The following is a 7,702-nucleotide window of genomic DNA, read 5'->3' as shown; positions in this document are numbered from 1 at the left end:
ACTTCCTTCACCCTGGGACTGAGAAGGACCACGCCCTCCACGCAGCCTAGCCAGTCCTTCCCCAATGGCCAGAGAGGATGTTGATCAGAGGGTTCTCCTCTGCGCCCCATTGCATTGACCCCATGACCCAAATTCTTGATGCGCAAGTGCACCCCATGACAGGCAGGCTCTCCAGCCCACGTGGCAGATGAAGGCTTCATAGTCACGACCTCAGCCTGAGGTAGAGGCTTCTTAGTGGACCCGGGCCAGGTGAGGCTCGGAGATCCCTGGAGCCAGCCTCCCAAAGCTGAGAGACAGTGACCCTCAGCCCACACTGCACGGCACTCCTCACACAGGAAGGAGCAGCAGGAGAACTCTCCCAAGGGCCCTCAACAGCAGCTCCATTGGCTTTCTCTGTTCCTCATTTCCTTGCCCGGTCTTCTGGCCTCAAGGGCTCCCTCTGTAGGAAGCAGGGAAGTCACAGAAACAGGAATCCAGTACCTCAGTCAAATGTGCACGGCTGCACTTTAGCAGAGACTCTTGTGGCACCTAGAAATCCCATTCAGCCCAGGTGAAGTGCCTCTGGGCATGTCTGTGCTACAAAATTAGGTTGAATAAGTTCAGGTCAATTTTGTAGTGCTGGTTGAAGTAAGAGGGAGACCAACGTTGGAGAAAAGAGAGACATTTGCAGGGTGACAATAGTGGGCTGTCGGGAGAGAGGAAAACCAACAGTGGGAGAGTATGGACATGGAACCGACTCCAGCTCACCAGCTAACACCCCACATATGCAAGCAGTTTGAGGCACCAGCCATGGAAAGTGAAGGCTCCAGAGTTTTAAGGGGAACAGTGTCAGATGGGTGTGGTGGCCACATGCTGGTTTGGGGATGGCCTAGGTTAGCGGGGTCTGCCCCACACTGGCTCTTTATGGAGGCCCTCCGGCAGTCAAGGTCCCCCCTGCATTCCCACACACTGCATTTATGTCAGTGACCCAAACCTCTCAGAGGCTGAACTGCCGTCTGTCTCGTTCATCCAACATAAGGCCTAAGCCCCGCTCCTAAATGTGCATCTGGATGGAGTAGCACAGGCCTGGGAGAGCCAGAGATTTGCAGTGACCCATCACAGCCCTCAGAGATCCCACTGAGATTTGACCTCAGATTGCAGAATTCAGAGCCCTGCTCATTACACCAGGGGACCTGCAGTTGGACTTTTCTTGGAAATCTGTGACTCTTGGCAGGCTGGTGCCCTGTGCTCCTTGCCTCCCTCCAGCTGCTTCACTTCCTGTTCCTTCTCTGCCACTCTCCTCCTCCAGACATCAACCCCAGCCCTTCTCGCTGCTGATTCCAACTGGCTGCAGGGCCACATTTCTCTGATGCCCCAGAGTGACGAGAAAGGGCCATTCTTCTTTTACAATAACCAACTGGAGACAAGTAACGGAGATGCAGAGACTGGAAAGGTCAGTGGTGATTGTCGAGGAATATCCGGCCGAGGGAGGAGATAATGGCCATGGCTGTGAATTCACAGAATAACTGACATCCTCTCTGCACACACATGTACAACGTGTGCAGATACCATGCGGCTGAATGTGAGACATTTGATAGACTCTGAATGATCATCCACCAAAACAAGAGCAAGCTGCACACTTTTGCAGTTCAGAGAACCGTCCCTGTTGCATGTTCAGCACCTGCCCATGTAGCTCAGTAAATCTGTGAGAGCAGGTAGATGACAGGCCCTGCAGCACGGAGGACACCCAGAACCCACACCTGACTCCCTGTCAGCCCCAACACCTGGGCCTGCCCAGCTTTGCTGGTGTTTGGATCCTGTAAGGTGCCAGGGCGAGCTCAGTTTGTGCTGGGTAGAGCCACAGAGACCAGGCAGGTAAAGGGGCTGGGAAGGACTAAGCCCAGCACCACCAGTCCACCCAGATCAGGGTGTGTGAATCTCACTCTAGGCAGGAGGGAGTGTGGGGAAGGGTTTGGGAGGTGAGGTCAGGTGCAGGTATTGTGAGAAGAGATGTTTGTTTTTCAAGGCCAAGTGTTACTTGGGGCACAAGAAGTCTTGAGTTGAACTTCCTTATACTACTCCCAAAGAGTGTGTTTGCTGCTGTCCTTGACTTCGTGTTTCTCGGTGTTTTTCTCCCACACAGTGTGGTTTGTGATCTGTTCAGAGTGTGAAGTTGGTTTATTGCTTCAGATCTGTGAAGAGATCTTGGAAATGACCTTGGAAAGGTGAAGTTAGGTGTGATACTTATCAGAGCACTGGCTCTTTGTTCACAGCTTGTCCTGGAGCATATCCAGGACATTTCTTCTCAAAGGGGCTTCTTGGTTTAGGGATATAACACTTGCTTAGGTTGGAAGGTGTCCTGGGTTTAAGTCCCAGGCAAACCCTTCTTCTGTCTTTTTCAGAGAGCCTTCTGGAGCGTTTTTTTCTTCTGTTCATTTGCTCAGTGTGACGGAGCAATTGCTTTCCACTGGATGGCTCACCCTAGGCATTAACTCTGCCAGGATGAGCAGTCCCTGTCAGTGTCTACACCCCTCCTGTTAACTGTGGTTGCACCTCTTCCTGCCAGAAGCCAACAGTGCCCGGCTTGCAACTCAGCTGTGTTTTGGATAACTTCATATTTCCCCTCTTTTGGGCTAATGGCCCTTCAATTCTCTGTCACTCCCACAGTGACTCTAGCAGTCTTGTTCCCTGGCACAGGCCCCATCTGTGCTACTCCAGCAGTGGCTGCTGGGGGCACCCAGGCTCATCTCTCTCAGGTTCCAGCCCAGCAGGGACCCGACACTCAGCACTTCTGGGCTTTTCCCTCCCAGCTCCCACTGCTCCTTCCCTGGACTGCCACCTACAACTGCCCCTTCATTTGGCTCTACTGGCTTTGAACCCTCAGCCATACAAGTAACTGTCTTTCCCAGAGCCTCTGTGTTACCAACTTCCATCCCTGCCTTATAGCCCCTTCTGCTCCTGCTGGCAATCAAAAGCTGCTCCCTGCCTCTTCCTCCAGGTGCAGCCTGGGCAGTGACTTGGCCTGGCCCTAAGGCAAGTCTGGGCTGGGCAGATGCCCTCACACGTTTATCGTTTTGTTTGGGTCATTCTGAGGACTCTGATTTGTTCCAGTCTCTGCATGTGTTTTCTTGCTCTCAGGGTTTGGTTCTTGATCTAGGTTCTTTTTTGTGGCCAAGTAGAGCAGCAGGGGGCATGGCAGGCATCTGTCCCAGCCCTGGGAGCCCCAAGCCCTTTGGGGCAGATGTCACTCCATGGGTATCTGGTCCCTTCATTCTCAGGGCCCCCTTCTCACCCATGGCGGTGGCGCCGGTGTTAGCCTGGCTCACTCATGTCTTGCTTTAGGTGGTTCTGGGCCAATGCATGAGCGCAAGGCGTACCAAGCTTCCCCAGCACAGTGACTGCTGCATGGTGTGCGTGTGTGCCCAGAAGTAGGATTTAAGTACGAGTGGAATTAATGATATGACTGTAAATGGTTGTACAATGACAGCAGAGCTGTACAGGCCAGAGCCCAGAGCCAGTCCTAACTGTGAGGGTGAGGTGGGCTGGTTTTATTATCCCTGACAGGGCCCAGCCTGTCCCCTGTGTCAGCCCCCCAGGACCACACTCACCTCAGCAGAGCAGGGACTCAAACACAGCTGGGGGATGTGGTGCCTCAGCCAGGCCCAGGGAAGAGGGCAGCTGTGACTCAGCTGCAGACAGGGACACAGCCAATTGCTTAAAAGGGGAGGGCCTGGCCCTAAGGCTGACTCTGGTCTCTCCCACCTGCTGAGGAGGGCTGGGCAGAGCTGGGGAACTGGCAGATAATTGCCCTGAGGGACTAAACATCCCACTCCCCACCCCTGACAGCAGAAGGTCAAGTCTGCAGCACCAGCCACAGGTCCTCTTGCATTTCAAACCAGCCAGGACAATTCTGAGGCCCCCTGTACATTACACCCATGTCAGTGGGGCACCCAAGTAGAGATAAAGCTGCAGGGGAGCTACTTCAGGAGGCAGAAGCACTCACGTGGAGGCAGCTGTTGAGAACAAAGCCCAGGACTGGCAAAGATTTACAATGAACCACACAAAGGTCCCACTGAGATTTGAACTCAGATCACAGGATTCAGAGTCCTGAGTGCTGACCATTACACCATGGGACCTGCATGTTCAGGGCTTTCTGAGCACATGTAACTTGGCAGGCTGCGACCCTGCACTCCCTCCCACCCTCCAGCTCTTTCACCTCTCAGGACACTGCTTCCTGCTCCACTTCTCCTGCTCTCCTCACCAGACGTCCATCTCCACCCTTCCTGCTGCGACTCCCGAGTGACTAGACAGGGTCATTTTTCTTTGAAAATAACCAGCCAGGAGAGAACTAAGGGAGAAGCAGAGACTGGAGAGGCTGGTGGTGATTGTAGAGGAGTATGTGGCTGAGGGAGGACACAATAGCCCTGGCTGGGAATTCACAGAGTAATTGACATCCTGTCTACACACACCTTTACAAGCAAACAGATACATGGGGCTGAATGTGACACATTTGATAGATTTGGGAAGAGCCCCTCTTCATAGAGATGAGACCCAACATTGCTCATGTCACTATCTACTGCCTGTTAAGGGATGGGTTTATGAGGTTTATGTGCATTGGCACTAGGCAAATGTTGACGGCTCAGCTCCATTTAAAGAATAGAAATCCAGAGTGTGTTTGAGGAAGGGAGATCAGTCACTCCCTTTGGAGGGAAAGGTTTGGATTTGAACTAAGGGCCTTTAGAGCCACCATCAAATGTTAAACCATTGAGCTACCATCTCTCACACAAATTTAGTTTTGATTCACTGATCTCAAGCTGCCTACAGGACAAGCCGTTTCCCCAGCTCCTTTCCCTTCCTGAACCCACAGCGGCTTTACAAACAGGGTTTGATTAAACTTTATTTCTCCCTGTGCATGATGCAGCTTGTCCCCCGCTGACCTGGCTTCTCCCACTCACAGAGCTACAGCCCCTCAGGGAGGCAGATTTCCGGCATATGTGGGGCAGTTCTCTCCCAGCCACTTGGAGCGACATCAGTGGTTACAAAGAAGCAGGAAACAACCTATGGAAGAACACCCACCAATCGATCAGATATTGTTCGGTTTGCCGTCAGTGGCAGTAACTCCTCTCTCTGGCACACGTGGTGATCCAGCGGCCTGGCTCCCTGAGGTGCTGGACAGCAGAGCTTCTACACTGCTAAAATGTCAGCCCTCGTGACAATATGATGTGTTGTTTTCAGCAGGAAGGTGCTGGGCTGCATTGAACGTGCCCGTACCAGTGAAATTTAACCCATGTAGAGTTTGGGGTTAAAGACTGTCACAATGTCGCACACCTTTTAAACTGGTCTGGCAGCACAATTTCCAACAATCCCTTTTCCAGTCATATTGTCATAGGCATGTTCCTGCTTGGAAAGGTGGAGCGGCCTCTACACAGTAACAAAACTCTCCCTGTTGTCCAGCCATAGAGAGCCTGGCTCAGTGGTGGAATGCGTGACTGCAGATGAAGCTATCCCAGGTGCTCCTGTTTGGATGGTTTTCTGAACGGAAATCCATTTTCATCTCTGGCTCCAGTATGTTGAGGGGTTGCACTGGCTGCTTGAAGTGGATTTAAACACTTCACACTTTCCTCTGCAAATGTCCGAACACCGAGCAAACCTGTCCCTCAGCTGCCTCAGTTCCCAGCCTCTGAGGTTCAGGTGTCTGTTCTCATCAATGACACAAAAGTGCAGTGTGATGCACATGCTCAGGGCTCTGCTTGCCATGGGCTGCATTGGACAGGAGAACCAGACCCACAGCCAGGGGGCTCAGGAGTCTGATGCAGAAATTCCCTTGGTGCAGGCTGACACACCTAGGCCGTGCCACACTCAGCCAGCAGCAGCAGCAGCAGGGCCTGACCCAGGCCCAGGAACAAGCCTGTGCTCTGAGCAGTAAATAGTCACCAGGCAGGGGGCAGAGCTGGGCAGAGGGCCAGGCAGAGCCCTACCAGAGAGAGAGCTGCAGAAGGGACCAATGCAGCAGAGAAAAGCACCCAAAGAGACACAACTGCTGAGTCTTACACATTGGCTCAGAGCTACCTAAGCAAGACACGAGTGAGCCAGGCTGATGCCAGCCCCACAGCCACGGGTCAGTAATTCGCCCAGGGACTGAAGGGGTGAGAGGTCCCAGGAGTGACTCCTTCTCCCAAAGGCTCATTTATGAGGTAAGCTCTGGGCACCCAGAGAGATCAGACCCTTTGGGGCACAGCCCCTGCAGAGCACAGTTTAGCAAGCATGAAAGTAAGTGTAAAAATCTACCCCAGAGCCACAGTTTAAACTCCTACTGCCAGAGACAACTACATCTCCACTGCGGCTGCTCTCCGAAAATGGAGCATCCATCAAAATGCTCCCAAGTGGCAGACTTGTGCCATTGGCACCACCAGCCGTGTTGCATGTATCTCACCTGCACAAGTCGCTCAGCAAATCTGTGTGACCAGGCAGGTGACAGACGTAGAAACACAGAGGATGCCAAGAACGGTAACAGCAGGTTCCTGCCAGTCACCAGCACCCCTGGACAGAGGCATTTGGAATTCTTACGGTGATGCCACCAGTGACACCCATAAACCCCACCCCCCAGGCTGACCCCTGCACAGCCCCCTGGCCATAGTAGAGCCTATTTGTCCATTGCAGCCAGGACATGTAGCAAAGATGAGCTAAAAGGCATCCCAGGACTTGAACCCATCATCAGAGCATGAGGAGGCTCACAATAACCAGTTCAGTTCACCAGCCCCCATGGAAAGGAGCCCTGGGCAGCTGTAGAGAGTTTGTGGTCTCTGGAATGAGACTCGTGGGTCAGGACGTTGGCTTATTCCGAGGGTCATTGGCTCCAGGGGTAGAACATTTGCTAGTGCTCGTGGCTGAGTGCCCAGGGCTGGGGCTGGGAAGTGGCCGTGTCAGTGTCTCACTCAGGTCAATGCTGAAAGGGGGTTTAGCTGGGGAGAACAGCCCAGGGACAGGGAAGAGTTTCCCTGGACTCTCCGGCATTTCAGTGGGTCTGGCTGCTTTGGGGCCGGGACACTGACCTGTCCTGCTGCAGTCGCTGTCCCAAAGGGGCTCGGGGGTTCCAGTCTCAGACACAGCACACAAAGCCGGTCTCAGCAGCACTGCAAGAGCCACCCCACAGTGTGGCAGCTGCCACGAGCAGTTTGAGCTGAGAGCCCAGAGCTGCCCCTTTCCCACAAGGACAGGAGTGTCCAGGAGGGCTGGAGCACTGGCCTGTCACCAGCATGTGAACCTTCAGAACATCCATAGTGGCTCAGAACAAAGGTCTCTCCAGCCCCATGTCCTGTCACGGCCAACACCAGGTGCCGCAGAAGGCAGCAGCCTGGCACCCCTGGGAGCTGAACCCAGCAGCTCCTGTGTACTCCTTTCAGCTGTGGGGCAGGAGATGAGTCCCAAAGAGGCTTTTCTCCAGCTGCTGAGAAGCACAGAACTCAGGACTTGCTCAGGGTGGCACAGTTGAATGGAGACCTGCCCCAGGCCCGGTGGCTGCATCTATTGCTGTCAGAGGCAGAGAAACATTCATTCCCCCTTGGCAAGGATCTGCTTTTTTCCCCAGCTGTGCACTGCCCAGCCAAGGAGCTGGGAGAGACCAGAGCACTGCATCAAGCCTTGGGGAACCAGCCCTTCACTTCGAGGCAGCTGCACCCGTGCCTGACCTCAGCTGAGCCAGGGCTGCCACTTCCTTGCCAGG

At 53.8% G+C, this 7,702-nt stretch overlaps 1 non-coding gene across 1 annotated transcript; it reads right to left on the bottom strand.

Moving 5' to 3' along the window:
- Nucleotides 1-4,043: 4,043 nt before the first annotated feature.
- On the bottom strand, nt 4,044-4,115 carry TRNAQ-CUG (transfer RNA glutamine (anticodon CUG)). The gene has a single exon. It is a non-coding gene; the product is annotated as a tRNA-Gln (tRNA).
- Between the last annotated feature and the right edge of the window lie 3,587 nt (nt 4,116-7,702).

The sequence above is a fragment of the Carettochelys insculpta genome, chromosome 21 (genome assembly GCF_033958435.1).
Source record: "Carettochelys insculpta isolate YL-2023 chromosome 21, ASM3395843v1, whole genome shotgun sequence".
Classification (NCBI taxonomy): Eukaryota; Metazoa; Chordata; order Testudines; family Carettochelyidae; genus Carettochelys; species Carettochelys insculpta.
Note: the sequence above shows the minus strand (reverse complement) of the source record. Positions and strands in the feature narration are given on the sequence as shown.